General features: G+C 38.5%; 1 pseudogene; it reads right to left on the bottom strand.

The window, feature by feature from the left end:
* Window positions 1-9,499: 9,499 nt before the first annotated feature.
* On the bottom strand, window positions 9,500-14,495 carry LOC136223568 (uncharacterized; annotated as a pseudogene).
* Between the last annotated feature and the right edge of the window lie 2,200 nt (window positions 14,496-16,695).

A 16,695-nucleotide genomic window follows, 5' to 3' on the forward strand; every position in this document is an offset into this window, starting at 1 on the left:
CCATTAAGTCCAAGCAACATACGATACTTCCTAGCATGAGCTTCAGGAATATCCTCGCCAGAGTAAGCTGGTATGTTGGGGATCTTAAAATGCCTATCCGTTTCTTCGGCTTCGATCCATGCAGTGAAGGGGGACTCTCGATTGGCGAACGGATTGTGCCTAGCATTCTCTTCGTTCTGTCGGCGTACCTCCGCCCTAATCTGATCTGCTATTGAACCTCGACCCCTTCTTGGACGTCTTCTACTATGCGATCTGCTTCGCCATGAGGAAGAAGAGCTGGATCCTGAGGATGGCTTTGATGGTGATCCTCCTTCGCCACCGCCGTTGCGTCCCCTTGGTGGAGATCGTCCGCCATTACCCCGATTGGGAGGTGGGTTTTGATCAACCTGGCGAGGTGACCTGGCTCGACGTTCATTCTCCCTTCGTTCAGGAGGGGGGGGACCTTCCTCGCCGTGGGGATCTGGTTCTGCGCTTGTGATGTGAACGGGATTTGGAACGTCCCTTCCTACGTGATCTAGTCCATTTTCTACACCTGTGACCATCACGTCCGCCTTCTAGTGGGTTCACAATCGTGTCATTTTGACCCGCCAATGCTCTTGTTGGAGGAGCTTGAGATCCGCCTATAGTGATCCCCGAATTCGTGTATCTCGGGGGAGATCGATCATTCCTGCGACTTCCTTCTGGGATATCAGGAAATAATTGTCTGTTTAGTGGTAGTGAACCCGCGAGTGTTGGATTAACAATTATCGAATCCACAAGTTGGGAGAGAAAAAACGACAAATCATGGCGAGCATTAGACCCCACATAGGCGCTTTGCCATTGTGACAAGGTCGGCCTTGGCGGTTGACGGTGATTTAGCGGGTTGACAACTCCCGTCGTGGCTCCACCTACATCTCGGTTTGTCAGGAATGCTCTTAATCGACCCTCCATAATAGGTCCATGCTCTCTGCCTACGGCACCTGCGCAAATATCCAAAAGGGTTTCTGGTGACATGTTCCCTTCGTCATGGATGATTGGCTCATCGGGATCAACGCGACCAACGCCTGTAGTGAGATTAATTGATGGTGGTATGGGTGGTACCGAAGCTCCTGTTGTGGGGTTGGATTCCCCACTAGCCATGTTTAACTCGTGAACTAAGTCCTTTTTAGTTTAGAACCTCCATGCTCATCGCACCAATTGATAACTGGCGATGAACTTCTGATCGGATTCCTTCCCTGCGGGAGGCGTCGTTGGGTTCGACGGGGGGAAGCTCTGATGCCAAAGTCAGTATGAGAATAAAGATAAACTGTATTGACAAGAGTAGGGTTTAGAATGTGAATGTGTACCTCAATAGCTTGTGATGCAAGCTATTTATAGTCATGTGATTGTAACTCCCAGCAACCAGAAAGTCTCCATTAATGCCTCATTAATGGCAGTTACAGATCTTTCTTAAATGTGGCTGTTAGCTCATTAACGGTCTATTAATTGCCTTTATTGGGAATCAACTCAACCGTCTGATGGGCGGATCGAGGCATGATGGCGGATCTCAAATAGGTTTGACTATGGATCGTGTGTGGCGGAGTCTAGGTGATCCGCCACTCGGATGACTTTCTTGACACGCCATTGCTTCACGGATCGCCCCCAAATACGCGACCGTTTTGGTAAATATCCTCTTTGATCATGTGGATAATATCCCGATGTTATCACTATTGTTGAGGAATGAGTTTACAATTGCAAAAGCTCTTCGATCGAAGACATAAGTTGCAGATTACAGGAGCATCGAAGTGATGGTTGACGTTGAAATCATTTCCAGAAACAAGCGAACAACATGGAAAGTCAAACAAAGTTCAAATACGAGCAACGATCAGTAAAATATTTGGTAAAATTTTAAAATAACCTCAGTAGCGTTCGAGTAGTAAAGACATAAAAAAATATTTGGTAAAATTTTAAAATAACTACTTTTTTAGCATAAAATTCAACTAATATTCATTAGTGTATGTTAGCAACAATAAACCAGACGGTGAACCAAATGTGTTGTAAGGATGGGAATGGATAGGGTACCCGCAGGTTCATCTCAAACCCTTGTTTATTATTTAATTATTTATATCCGTCTTGTTGAAACACCTTTCCACATGATTTTGATTTGACAAAATTATTTATGTAAATGATAAAAATATTCTAACACATTAAATTTAAATGCTTTGATTTATTCACACTAATGTGTTTGCTCAATGTTGAGTTATTTGACTTATAAGACATTAAGATAAAAAGCCTTAAGACCCACAAAAGAAAGTCAAGCCCAAGTCAACAGATCAAGAAAAACGACAGCTCAGCATGAAGAAGGATCGAGAAGCCATCTAATAAAAGCTTCAAGACGAAGCTGCTGAGTTGAACGACAAGGCAGTCAGGTCAGTGGCTGAACAGAATCAACTTGGAGACAAAGTATTTTTACTTTGGGTAAAACTCAGAAGACACAGTAAGCTGTCTAGAAGACTCTACTATAAATGTGCAAACATTCTGTTCATCTGACAAAAAGCTGCTGAGCACTGTCGTAGACAAAAGATGCAAGAATCTCATTGGCCAACGACACTGAGCACGTCCTGAGTGAAAGCGATAGGAAGCCGTTAGCCTCCAACGGTTATTTCGAAATTCGAAATCACCGGTGCCTGAAGTGTCACTATAAATGGGCCTTTCAAATGCTTCATTCGAGGCAGATCTTCAATTAGTCAAAACGCTGACCAAATTCATACTTGAAGTTCTGTGAGAATAGCAAAGAAAATCTTACACCAATTCCAATCATTGTGTAAAAGTCTAGAGTGATTTATTCATCTAAAGTGTCTTAGCAATTGTTGTTTAGGACAAACACTTATCATTTCTAGAAGTATAGAAAGGAGAAGCTGAGTACTCGATTATAGTACTCAGCGGTAGTGATAGGAGTGAGTAGAGGAATAGAGGAAGGTACTCTTGTATACTCAGCTTCTGTTGTAAAAGGTTTCATGCTCTACCTTTAAAGAGCTCAGTAGAGGATTCAAAAAGCTCGGAACGAGTTCCGGGGACTGGACGTAGGTGGAGAGGCCGAACCAGGATATGTCTGCTGAGTAACATATTTCTAACCTTAAACTCCTTTATATTTTGCTTGCTATAAAACTGACTAAGTAACGAACTCACGCTGAGTTGAGTGCACTAAGAAGCTGAGTTCAGGAATAGACTTAAGTGATATCTCCTGACTCAAGGAAAGAAACAGACTTAGTCACCAGTTGACTAAGCTTGTGTTTTAAAACTACTTAGCGCCGCTGTGTAAACCTTTTCTAGAAGAAAATAAGTCAGCCTTAACGGACAAAATTTTAAATAGTTCCTATCCCCCCCTTGGAACTAACCTTGTCACGTTATACGGGACCAATAAGTGGTATCAGAGCTTAAAAGCTCACTGAGCAAGATATAACTATCTTGAGCTGATCCCCACAATGGCTGAGAACAGCACTCATTTCCTCCCAGGAAATCAGACAACTCAGATTCTTCCTGAGGGACTGTCCATTTCTCGGCCTCCTCTGTTCTTCGGGTCTAACTACACCTTTTGGAAGAACAGAATGAAAAACTTCATTCAGGCAACAAATATGAGTGCATGGCTTTCTATAGTCCAAGGCCCGTTTGTTCCTGTTGAAACTGTTGACGGCCAAACGGTTGTTAAAGCTGAGACTAAATGGACAGAAGATGACCTTAAGAAGCTACAAAATCATGCTTCGGCTATAAACATGCTTCACTGTGCGTTAAATGCTGCAGAGTACAACAAAATTTCAGGTTGTGAGTCAGCACAGGAAATCTGGAAGAAACTGGAGGTCACCTATGAAGGAACCAACAAAGTTAAGGAGTCCAAGGTGAACCAACACATGAGGTTGTACGAGCTGTTTGAAATGAATGATGATGAAGGAATCTCTGAAATGAACTCAAGATTCACAAACATAATCAACGAGCTCAAAAGACTTGGCAAGATCTTTACTGAGGAAGAGCAAGTCAAGAAGATAATGAGGAGCCTTCCGAAAAGCTGGCAAGCCAAGAAAACTGCTGTTGAGGAAGCTCAAGACTTGACCACCTACAAGTATGATGAACTCATTGGATCTCTGCTGACCCATGAGATCTCAGTGAAGAATTTTGAGGTGAAGGAGAAGTGTGAGGACAAGAAGCAAAAGTCTCTTATCATGAAAGCTGACTCCACTGATGGGAGCTCAACAGACGATGAGGAAATGGCCATGTTCACTAGAAAAATGAAAAGGCTGTTCAGAAAGAATGATAAATATTCCAAGAAGCCTTACAAGAAGTTTGACAAGTACAAAGCTGAGTCTAGCGACAGCAAGTACAAGAAGGACAGCTCAAAGCCCATCACATGCTTTGAATGTCATCAAACTGGCCATATCAAATCAAGCTGTCCCACCTTGAGGAAGGAAAAGAAGAACAGCAAGAAGGAAATGGTGGCAACCTGGAGTGATAGTGATGAGTCATCATCATCAGGAGCTGATGCCACTGAGTCATCAAAGATCTACTTCATGGCAGATGAGCTTGCTGAGCCTTATATTTCTGAGCATGCTGACCCCTCCATTGCATCTGACGATGAGGCACACTCAACTGAGGTAATATCACTACCCCTGCTCAGAAATGAAATGATAAATGCCCTGAGTGACCTCTACACACTTATCAAAAAGTGTAACAAGAAGGTTAGAGCACTCAGCAAGCGATGTGACGAGATTGAAGAGGTCAAACTCAGTGACCTTCGATATCTTCTCCAAGACAACTCAACTTTGCATAGCAACGTAGAAACTATGCATAAGTTTGTCTCTGAGGTCCAATCAGATTCTAAGAAACTGAGAAAGGACATCACATCTATTCAGAACCAATTCAAAGTTCCGAATAAAAGAAATATTCCTCTGAACACTCAGTACCGAAGTACTAGTCAGCAGAGATGGAATTCTCAGTGGAATGTCCAGTGTGACTTCTGTGGGAAGAAAGGACACACCACAAAGGTGTGCTGACCGGTCAGTGAGACATCCCAAACGGAAGGTCAGTTGTGACTTCTGTGGGAAAAATGGACGCACTGTCCAAGTGTGTCGTCATAAGATTAAATATGGTGCTTTACCTGCTGAGCCTAACAAACAAGGACCCAAAAAGACTTAGGTACCTAAAGATAACTAGCTATATTGCAGGTAAGCCTGAGGTGTGCTGAGAAGTCAAAGATGTGGTACGTTGACAGTGCATGCTCGAGGCATATGACTGGTGATGAAACTCAGTTCATCACACTTGTGCGTAAACGAGGTGGAAGCGTAAGTTTCGGAGACAACAAAAATGGTAAGATAGTAGGGTCAGGAACCGTTGGTGGTAATCCTACTATTGAGTCTGTCTCCCTAGTTAGTGGACTTAAATATAACTTACTCAGCGTAGCTCAGCTACGTGATAATGGGAGAAAAGTTATATTTGATGACACTAGATGTAAAATACTCGAGGAAAAAACAAATAAATTAATTTTAACTGCCCCTCATATTGATAATGTCTTTATGCTGAATTTGGAAAAGAAATTTTCGAAAAATGTATGCTTAGTGTCAAAGGAAGAAAATTCATGGCTATGACACATGAGACTTGGTCATGTAAGCATGGAAAACAAACTAAAAAATCTTTTCATAGTAAAAACATCATCTCAACTAAGCGTCCATTAGAGTTGCTACACTTGGATCTCTTCGGACCAGTCCAGCCGCTGAGCTTGGGTGGTAGAAGATTTTCCTTGGTCATTGTAGATGACTTTTCTCGATACACTTGGATCATCTTGCTGAGTAGCAAGGATGAAACCCTTGAGACGTTTTCAACATTAGTAAGAAAACTTGAAAACGATAAAGACCTAAAGTTAGCTCACATCTGAAGTGATAATGGTGGAGAACTCAAAAATCAATAGTTTGTTGAATTTTGTGAAACCAACGGCATTGACCATAATTTTTCAGCTCCTAGAACGCCTCAACAGAATGGGGTAGTTGAGAGGAAAAACAGAACCCTGGTTGAAATATCCAGGACAATGCTGAGTGAGAATAGGCTTCCAAAGTACTTTTGGGGAGAAGCTGTCAACACAGCTTGCTACATACTTAATAGGGCTCTAGTCAGACCCATATTGAAGAAAACCCCCTACGAACTTTGGAAAGGACGAAAACCCAACATTGGATACTTTCGTGCCTTCGGCTGTAAATGTTTCATTTTAAATACTAAAGACAGCCTTGCTAAGTTTGATTCAAAAGCTGATGAAGCTATCTTTTTAGGGTACTCAACAAACAACAAAGCATATAGAGTTTTCAATAAACGAACTCAGGTCTTAGAAGAGTCAGTACACGTTGAGTTCGATGAAACTAACCCTGCAGGAAAAGACAAGCAGCCGACTGAGGATGATCCATACTGAGCACCTGCTGACCAAGAAACAGCCGCTGAGTCACTACCTCAAGGGCTGGCCAAAGGTAAACGCGAAACTCAAATTGTTTTCACTGACCAATCTATACCTGCAGAGATTGTTGAAACACAACCAGCTCAAGACATCACTCTACCAAAAGAGATCAGAATACCAAGAGGACACTCAGAGAGTGCCATTCTTGATGCTGCTGAAAACACCCTGATGACCAGAAATCAACTCAGGAGATACCTCAGCAACGTAGCATTCGTCTCAGTTCAGGAACCAAAGAACTTCTCTGAAGCTGAGCACGATGAGTTCTAGATGAGTGCAATGCAAGAAGAACTTGACCAGTTCAGAAGAAATGAAGTATGAGACTTAGTGCCAAACCCAAGAAGCCAGAAGACCATAGGAACAAGATGGGTCTTCCGCAACAAGCTGGATGAACAAGGGAACGTAGTCAGGAACAAAGCAAGACTTGTAGCTCAGGGCTATAGTCAGCAAGAAGGTATTGACTACGGTGAGACCTTCGCCCCAGTGGCAAGACTAGAGGCTATAAGAATTTTATGTGCATATGCAAGTTATATGAACTTTAAATTATTTCAAATGGATGTTAAGAGTGCATTCCTTAATGGAGTCACTACACCATATATGGCCTACTACAACGAGAACAATAGGTTGCATTAGGAGTCTAAGAGTGTTACAATTGGCCAAAAAATGGGTTAAGGCAACACTTTTGGTCATTCTAAAAGCGTTGGTATTTTCACCATTGCCTTTGCTGTCAAAGGCAACAGTTACTTACTGAAATGCAACACCACAAAAACCGTTGCCGATTTTACAACTAAGGCAACAGAATATCTCAGAATATAAAAAGCAACGTTCTTTGAACCCTAAAAGCAACATATTTAAGATAACAAAAGTGTTGCCATAAGTAAGCAGAGGCAACATTATATTGTAAAAGCAACGCTTTTTTGTCAGTAAAGCAACAATTTTTTTACAGTAAAGACAACACTACAATTTTTAGCAACACTTTTTATTTTATTAATGCAATAATATTTTATTTTAATTGCAACATTTTCTTATTCATGAGCAACATTTCTCAATTGTTATTGCAACTTATCTTAATAAAAAAAGCAACAATTTATAATATGTAACGCAACACTTGTTAATCCAAAAGGCAACAATTATCAAATAAATGGGAACATAACATTCGTTTATAAAAAAAACCCAACTATCAATCAAAAGTACCTAACATTACAATTTAAGAGTACAATATCTAACAACCATAAGCATAAATAAATCATTTTTCCTTCATTAACATGCTTCTGAAGGAAAAGAGTCCTTAGTATTTGGGGAAGCAAATACCCATCCGAATTTAGATTTACTGTTGGGTTTATTTGGACCAACCTTTGCATAATAGTGTCAACTTAAGCTTTCATAGTCTTTTTCATTTCATCTCTAACTTCAATCTTTAGTTCATTCCTCATCTCCTCTCTAATTGCGGCTTTTATTTGTTCAATTGTCTCATCAGAAATGTTTTTCTTACTTATAGAAGCTCAAGATTCAGGAGTGCCTTTTCTTTTCTTGATGTGGAATACCCTACCAACAAGCTATGAGCTACCATGAGATGATTCTTCACGAAGTATTTCCTCAACTATCTGAGTGTTTTCGCCTCCAGATGACAACTTTTCTTCAAGCCTTGCCTATAATCCAAATAATAAAAACTCTTAATTTTCAAAGAACTGTAACTTTACCAATCATATAGTATACACTTTACAAATGAACTATAAATTTCACAGAGATTTCCTTATGGTGCAAACCAGGAACTTAGTGCCTAAATCTAAATATATCACTCAAGTTACTACTTAAGTTATCATATGCAAAAATTATCACTCAAGTTAGAATTTAAATCTAAATATATATCCTTACACTTATTTCCTGAATATATCTAACAATATGTAAGAACTAAAATGAAAAAACCAAAGTACATTTTTCAACCTGAAAATCCTTAATTTGCAGTTGTTTAACCTTAAAATCCAATTTTTGAATAGCAATTTCAACCTAAAAACCATAACAATGCCTAAAGATGCCAAAATATCATTGCAAATTATAGTTTTAGATATAAACAAAGCTTATTATTGTAATTGGTGAAAGAATGAGTATCATATGGAGTGGAGTGTTTTAGCTTTTTCATGTGAATAGACGCGGTCTGACAAAGCAAAAGATTCAATACTCCTAAAATCCAATTTACATGTGCTTTAGCTTTTGTAGTTTCTGTTCAACCTTAAAATCAAATCTTTGAATAGCAATTTCAACCTAAAAATTCAAATAATCCTACTAGTTAACACTCATACAAAAAAAATCATAACAATACCTAAAGATGCTATTTTAATTATATCATTGACTTACAAGTTTGTCTGCAGTTGAATTGTCTTCATCTTTATATTGATGGCCTTCCTTTCTTTCCAAGTTGCTACAAAAAGTTTTGCCTTTGACAGTTCCACTTGATCGGGTTTCTTAAGTTGCTTAGATAGACTCATTGCTGGAGTGGCCACTTACTACTTGGTGTCGAAACACTTGGTCATTTCTATAGCAGGCACAAAGGCATTTCCTCTGGCCATACCTAGGTGGAATAGCTCCAAGCATTGTTGTGGTGTCAAACACCTGATCATAGTAGGAGAAAGTATTGCTAGGATATACTTGGTCCCAGCACCAGCCATCTGCTTCCAGATGGATTCACGGAAATTAGCTGACACCTTCTCTAAATCTTAAGCACTGCTCTTCCCATCCCAAAAAAGATTTCAAAGCAAACTTAAGCTATCTCTTAGGTCCCATACGACGATATCCAACAATGTGAGAAGCCATTTTTGTTCTGTTTTACAACACCACAACATATCAAAGTTCAGTTTCCTCCATTCAAATATTAAATCAGGAATGAACAAATAATATGCATACACAGGCTTCTCAAAATGAAGCAAGTCAATACTATGATTAAACAATATTAAGAAATAACTTCAATAGAAAGACATAAAAGCTATATTTGGCGTGCAACACAAAAGGCAGACAACAAAACACAAGGAACAAAAAAGACTATTCCGGGTCATCTACCGGAGCTGGACTGTGGAAGCATTCTTTATCGGAACCACAATTTCATTTGTGGGAGCTCCCGCCACAAGATCACATAGCGGAGACCGTACAGCTGTCTAGTAAAAACATATCAATTTCCCTCTTTGCCCTTGGCCTTGTTTCTCCTATAGTAAACCTTTAATTCTCTAGGACCTGTTGTTGCTGAAGTATGGTTGAGAATTTCTTCTCACACGTTCTCTATCAATGATGCACTCCAGAGCAGCAGCACTAATCATTTATAAATTTTTAAAAAATATCAGAATTTATAGTTTTTTGTAAAAAGATAAAACAACTCCGAGTAGTGACTTTTTTATCATAAAAGTTCAGTAGAGAAGGTTTAAGTTCAATCCAAAGCGAAGGAAAGTCTCAAAGACACAACCAATTTATGGAAGAGCTTACATATCACTCTATTTATATGAGGACTCCAACAAAGACAACGAGAATCGAATATAGATGGAATACGATAAGAGTTGTTTTCTTACAGTTAAGGCCTAGGCTGTAAATGAGTCGAGCCGCACATGAGCAGCTTAACGTTCAAGTCGATAAAAGCTCGACCGTGTTCGACTTGATTTATAAAGAAGCTGAACTTGAGAATTGCAAACTCGACTCGAAAACCTGCCAGCAAGATCTGTTATAAGTTTATAATCAAACTCATGAACAAAATTAATAAGCTACTCACGAGCAGCTCATATATATAATGTTAAACTCGAGTTCAAACTCATTAAAAAAATTAATGATCTAAACATGTTCAGCTCAGTTCTTGTTGGCTCGATTATAGCCTTACTAAGGCCACCCTCAACAGCAAAGCCTAGTAGTGAATGGTTATGAGTTTGTGAATGGTAGGAAGACAATGGGGATGTGTTTAAAATAGGAAAAATAATAGGCATAGCAAGCTTCCTCTTTAAAGAAAACCTGATTACTATAATTATAGAGCAGAAAAACAAAATTGTGCTGCCACTTCCACTTGCCTTTCTTTTTTCAATATCATCCCATCTCATCTCTTCTTTCTTATTACTCAACAAGATTACTATAAGTATATAATTGCTAGTGGACCCTTTTATTTCTATCCAATACATAATGGGATCTGATTTAATTTACTTTTGACAGAATTACTCCTAATTTATATATGATCAGCTTTCTTCATCGGAATCACATATATATTTAAGTTTCATCAAATCCTCTTCCACTGCATTCAATAATTAATTTCACACTTTCAGATTTGATCCATATATAGTTGTGCAACAAAATGTATATATTCATCCATATATATATACTCATATATCTATATATAACAAGTGCTTTCCTTTTCTATCGAATCCCAAGCACATCTGGTGTTTCTTTGATTTAACCCAATAAATTTCACAGATAAGACTTTTTCAATTTCTTTTTTAGAATAATTGCATGGATATAATGATACCTGGAATAGATGAATTTAGATTTATAAATTCATTGTATAATTTACAATTGCAGTTAATTGATTAGTGGTAAATTTGTCAGTTTAACCCGTCATGATCGAAGTGAAGCTTGGTTTTCAATAATCTAGTAGTCTACTATACTTTCAGTAACTAATTAAATCAATTGTTATGGTCAGAAAGGGACAGCAAAAAAATACAAGCAAGGTCATTCTATAATTATTTAAAAGAAAATTCTTACTTGTGTTCTACGAGATTCAAATTGGGGCTTAATCAGACTGACTAGTGTCGCATCTTCCTTCATAATATTAACAACAGCAGACATGAACTGTACCAAATTAAATGGACAATATGAACAAACTATTGGAAAGTACAGATTTAGATCTAGGAACATAAAGAGGGTAACATCTTTTGATAAAAAAGGTTGAGTAAGAAGACAATTCAGCAAAAGGAATGGTTGGACTACTAGTCAAATGTTTGTAACAAGGCAACATGAATATATCCAATGCTAGGAGGAGGTCTACCAAGAGTATTGAGATGAATGAGAGATCTAGTCGTCACCAAATCAACGGTTTGGGGGAGTCCATGGAGTTGTCTTAAATTTGTCCTTTCTACCACATTAACATGTTAATCTCGGTGAACTTTGTCTGCTAGCTGATGAAAAAGTTAATTACTAAATACCATCAACCAACACTAAGAAACCAACAACTAAGAAACCAACAACTAAGAAACGAATGTTTGGACATTACACTGCCAATTACAATGCAGTAAATCACCTACATACATATTTTGGAACTTCAGCCTATGTCAGAAATAGGTCTGCCTGCTCTATTCACCACCTTCCCATTCACAAATACTTTCCCTAAGTAAGGATGCACACAACAACTAAGTGAACACGTAACATAAAACATTGTTATGTTATTACTTCTGATGAAGGACAAGTAAGCAATTCAGACCACAAAGTGGCTCAAGATGACATTATTACATACGTCCAATTACAGCATCAAGACAAATTCAAATACAGGAAATACGAGTATTACTAACTGAGATAATGACCAACATGGAAGGCATAGATACATTTCCAAAACCATCAACACATATTGAAGAACTCAGCTAACCTTACAAAATCCATGACTGCATAAATGTTCGGTTGTATTGCTGGAACCTTTCAAGACATATTTCGTCCAACCTGTTCTTCCTAAGAAGTGGAATAACAGGCTGAAAAAAAATAAGAAAGCAATCTAAAGAGAAAAGAGAAAAGAGGAGAAAATATACTAGTTAACTAGCACGAGAGACTCGCAAGGGGATCTTCACTAAGCAATGGTAAACCGAATCAGTGAGAGCAGCGAAGACTGGTGGAGGCTGCTGTTTTTGCGTTGCCTCTGTGGCGTCAATTTCTCAAATAGGGAAATCGTTCATTGGGTGAAGATGGAGTAGGGTTGCCGATTATCAAAGGGATCGACCGTGAAGATGGAGGAGGGTTTTTTAGCGTTGCCTCGGTTGCCTATGATTGCAAATTGGAAATTTCTCAAATAGGGAAATCGTGCTTTGGTGAAGATGGAGTAGGGTTTGTCAGTTATCAAAGGGATAGACTGTAAAGATGGAGGAGGGTTTGCAACAGAAAACCTTTGGTGAAGATGAAGGAGGGTTAGCAAAGGGGAGGCCTTTGGTCAATACGAAGAGAGAAATGGAAACCACAGAGAGAACTGAAAAGATACAAGAAAGTGAGAAAGGCTAGGTGCATTCTTTTTGGGGGAAATGAAAAGAAAAAAGTTGAATAATTACATTTGGAGGGAGATGAAATTTTAAGGAAAGGTCTAGGCGCCATTTGGAGGGAAACGAAATTGACATTTGACAAACTAAAAACCTTTGGTGGGAATACTAAAAATTCCAATAAAAAGTTTTTAGTTAAAAAAGTATAATTTTCCTATTAATTTTTAGTTTGTAATCTATTTTTTTAAAAGCTATCAAAATAGGTCTATAGTTTTTGAACAAGTATCAATTTAGGTTTTACGTACAAAATAACATCAATATAAGCTTAACGTTTAAAAAATAGTATTAATTAGATCTCAATAACGAAACGTGACACATCATTAATTTTAAAAAGTGTTTAAGTGAAAATTAGGGGAAAGTAAAATGTTAATTTTGAAAAGTGTTTAACTGATTATTGGGGCGAAATGAAAATTTAAGTTTGAAATTTGGTAAAAAATAATGGTGAGAAATAGAAATATTAATTTGGTAGGATTTTTTAATGATAAGTATGAATATTATTTTTTTTTTACCAGTTCTTAATTAATTGGACCAAATTTTAATATATTAATTAATTTAATTTTGTAGTTGGTTTTTTATTAGTTTTTTATATGACTATATAAGAAATATTATTACATTATTTTACACTATTTTTAGTCAATAAATGCAATTATTTACAAACTATATATATAGAATCCTTAAATAATAAGTGTTGAAACTAAATTTATCGAATTAATTAGGTATAATGATTTTGTTTTATTAAATGCAACACCGGGATAGTACTTTAACATGGTATATCGTTGCTTTATCTAATTATCAAGTTAAATAAGGCAACGACATATCGGAAATATCATATTAGTGTTGCCTTCATTCAAATTGAACAATGAAAAATGCATCAAAGGCAACATTTCAAGCATAATCCTTGCATTAGATTTACATAAACATGACCAACAAAAAAACAATTGGTAATGCAACGATTTATGGCAACAATTTCTGAAAATTGGTTGCTATAGGCAATCTATGGTGTAGTGAGTTATAAACGAGGAAGTCTATGTTAATCAGCCTCCAGGGTTTGAGGATCCCAAGTTCCCAAACCACGTTTATAAACTCAAAAAGGCTCTGTATGGTCTCAAGCAAGCACCACGTGCTTGGTATGCGAGGCTGACCAGTTTCCTGCTGACTAGAAATTATGTCAGAGGTAAAGCTGATACAACCTTATTCATTAAGAGGAAGGGTAAAGATACCCTACTGGCTCAGATATATGTTGATGACATTATTTTTGGTGCCACTAATGAGTCCATGTGCAAGGAATTTAGTAAGCAGATGCAGACTGAGTTTGAAATGTCAATGATGGGAGAACTCAACTTCTTCTTTGGAATTCAAATCAAACAATGGAAAAATAGCATCTTCATCAGTCAAACTAAGTATGCTAAGGAGATATTGAAGAAATATGAACTTGAGAACTGCAAGTCAATATCTAACCCTATGGGCACTGACACTGTCCTCTGCGCTGATGAAAATGGTAAGTCAGTAAACAGCAAATTGTACCGAGGTATGATTGGTTCTTTACTCTACTTAACTGCTAGTAGGCCGGACATTCAGTTCTCAGTATGTTATTGTGCTAGATATCAATCTAACACTAAGGAATCTCATTACATAGCTGTAAAAAGAATCCTTAGATATTTGCAAGGCTCAGTGAATGCAGGTTTATGGTATCCCAATACTTATGATTTCACACTCATTGGATACACTGACGCTGACTACGGACGAGACAAGCTTGAACGAAAAAGCACCTCAGGAGGATGTCACTTCCTTGGAAGCTGTCTTGTGTCTTGGTTCAGTAAGAAGCAGTCGTCAGTAGCCCTGTCAACCACTGAAGCTGAGTACATTGCTACTGGAAGCTGTGTTGCTCAAGTCATCTGGATTAAGCAACAGCTAGAAGATTATGGCGTTCAGACTAAAACAATTGAAGTCAAATGTGACAATAAGAGTGCCATTGACCTATCAAAGAACCCAATCAAGCACAGCAGGATGAAGCACGTCAGCATAAGACATCACTTTATTAGAGACCATGTACTCAAAGGAGAGATCAAGCTGACCTACGTCCCAACGGATGAGCAGCTTGCTGATATCTTCACAAAGCCACTGGCTCGTGAGCAATTTAACATATTAAAGGAAGCCATCGGTATGTTTAATCCTCTTCAATAAAATTCTATGTTTAAATTAAACGTTGAATGATTACCATGCTGAGTGAATTGTGCTAAAACTAGTAACTACTGTATGCTAAGTAAAACATAACATAAAATCACTTCATGCTGAGTAGACTTACATACTGAGTGATTATCTCAAGCTGAGTATACTTACATACTGAGTGATTATCTCAAGCTGAGTTACTAAGCACACGAATAATTCCCTTGCGTAAAACTGACTACTCAGAACATTAAACGTTTAGAATTCTTAACACCGAGTAAAGATCCGTTGCACAATTAATGCTAAACACGCGAATTAAATAGCCACCTAAGATGACGTATGCGCAATAATTAGAAAATACATACGCCGATTGTGTCATAAATGGCAGAATCATTGTCGGTTGAGTATCTCGAGGTCAAATTGCCACCTCAACGCTTCAGATCAACTCGACACCTCTATAAATAGTGGACGAATTCCCACCTGTACCTCTTTACGCTTAGAAATTTCTGGTATTCAAATCCTCTCTTTTTCTAAAAATCCCAAGCCTCTCAAATTTCTCTGAAAATCATGTCAGATTCTCAGAATCTCTCCGGAGGCGGTTACAACGACAACCACTCCGATGAAAATCCATCGTACCAAACTGAGCAAGAACACGAGGAGACCTTAACTGAATCTCAAGAAGAAGGTCAGCATGACCATTCTAAGGTCACAACACCAAGCAAGAAATCCCACGCTGACCAAGCTACCTCATCGAAAGGGAAACAGAAGCAGGATAAGGGAAAGAAACCGATGGAACATACCTACTCCCTAGTTTACAACAGCGTAAGGGGATATAAGGTTGACCACTCCCGCTGGTTCTCAAAGGGATTTGTTGAAGCTGAGCAACCTTTCTGCGAGTGGATTTCTAAGAATGGCTGGACCGAGCTATTCTCTATTCGAGAAGCCACTTATCCAGAGTTGGTGAAGGAATTCTACGCTAACCTAAGAGCTGCTGATGATAACCGGGACTACATGATCACTAAGGTTCAAGGGAAAGATATCTTCATCAACCCTCCTTACCTTGCCAAACTGCTAAAACTGAAAACCGAAGGAGCTAAACTTAGAAAAACAGGTGACCATGATAAAATTTACTATCCCACTGAGTTCTGTAAACCCGCCGGTCACGTAGGAGAGATTCCAGCACTTCCATGGGTCAGAATCAAAAGATGGCCCATTATATCCTGACAAACTTTCTATTCCCCAAGATCAATGCTACTTCCTCAGCGTCGAACTTTGAGCAATGCTTCATTTGGCATATGCTAACCTACCAGCCGATCAACATGCCAGTTTTCCTCATTGGTGCCTTTCAACGCAGTACTGGAACTCTTAGATTAGGCTCCCTAATTACCACAATCCTCAAAGACTATCAAGTGAATTTGGTTGAGGAAATTAATGTCTGGGGGACTGAAATTACCGCAGCTGCATTGTTCGGCTTGGTCTACGACCAACCAATTGTGCCCAAGAAAGGAAAAGGGGCCGTTGTTAAGGAAACAGAGGGGATGCTGACCAGAGAATGAAAGAAAGTAAGGAAAGCTCAAACTGACAAGCATGGTAGAAAGAGGAAAGCTGTTCAAACCTCTTCCAAAGACGCTGATGCTCCACCGAAAAAGATTCGGTTTTTGTCCAAAGGAACAAAGCCTCAAGTTCAATAAGGTCAGGTTGGACCAAAGTCAGCTGAAAACCTCAAAAGGCAAGCTGAGCCTGAGGAAGAAGAAAAAGAGGACACTCCTGAGCAACCACTGAGAAAGAAGAAGAAGATCTCTTTTGGGTTAAGTCCTATCGATGCAC

Source organism: Euphorbia lathyris, chromosome 3 (genome assembly GCF_963576675.1).
Source record: "Euphorbia lathyris chromosome 3, ddEupLath1.1, whole genome shotgun sequence".
In the NCBI taxonomy this organism is placed as follows: Eukaryota; Viridiplantae; Streptophyta; class Magnoliopsida; order Malpighiales; family Euphorbiaceae; genus Euphorbia; species Euphorbia lathyris.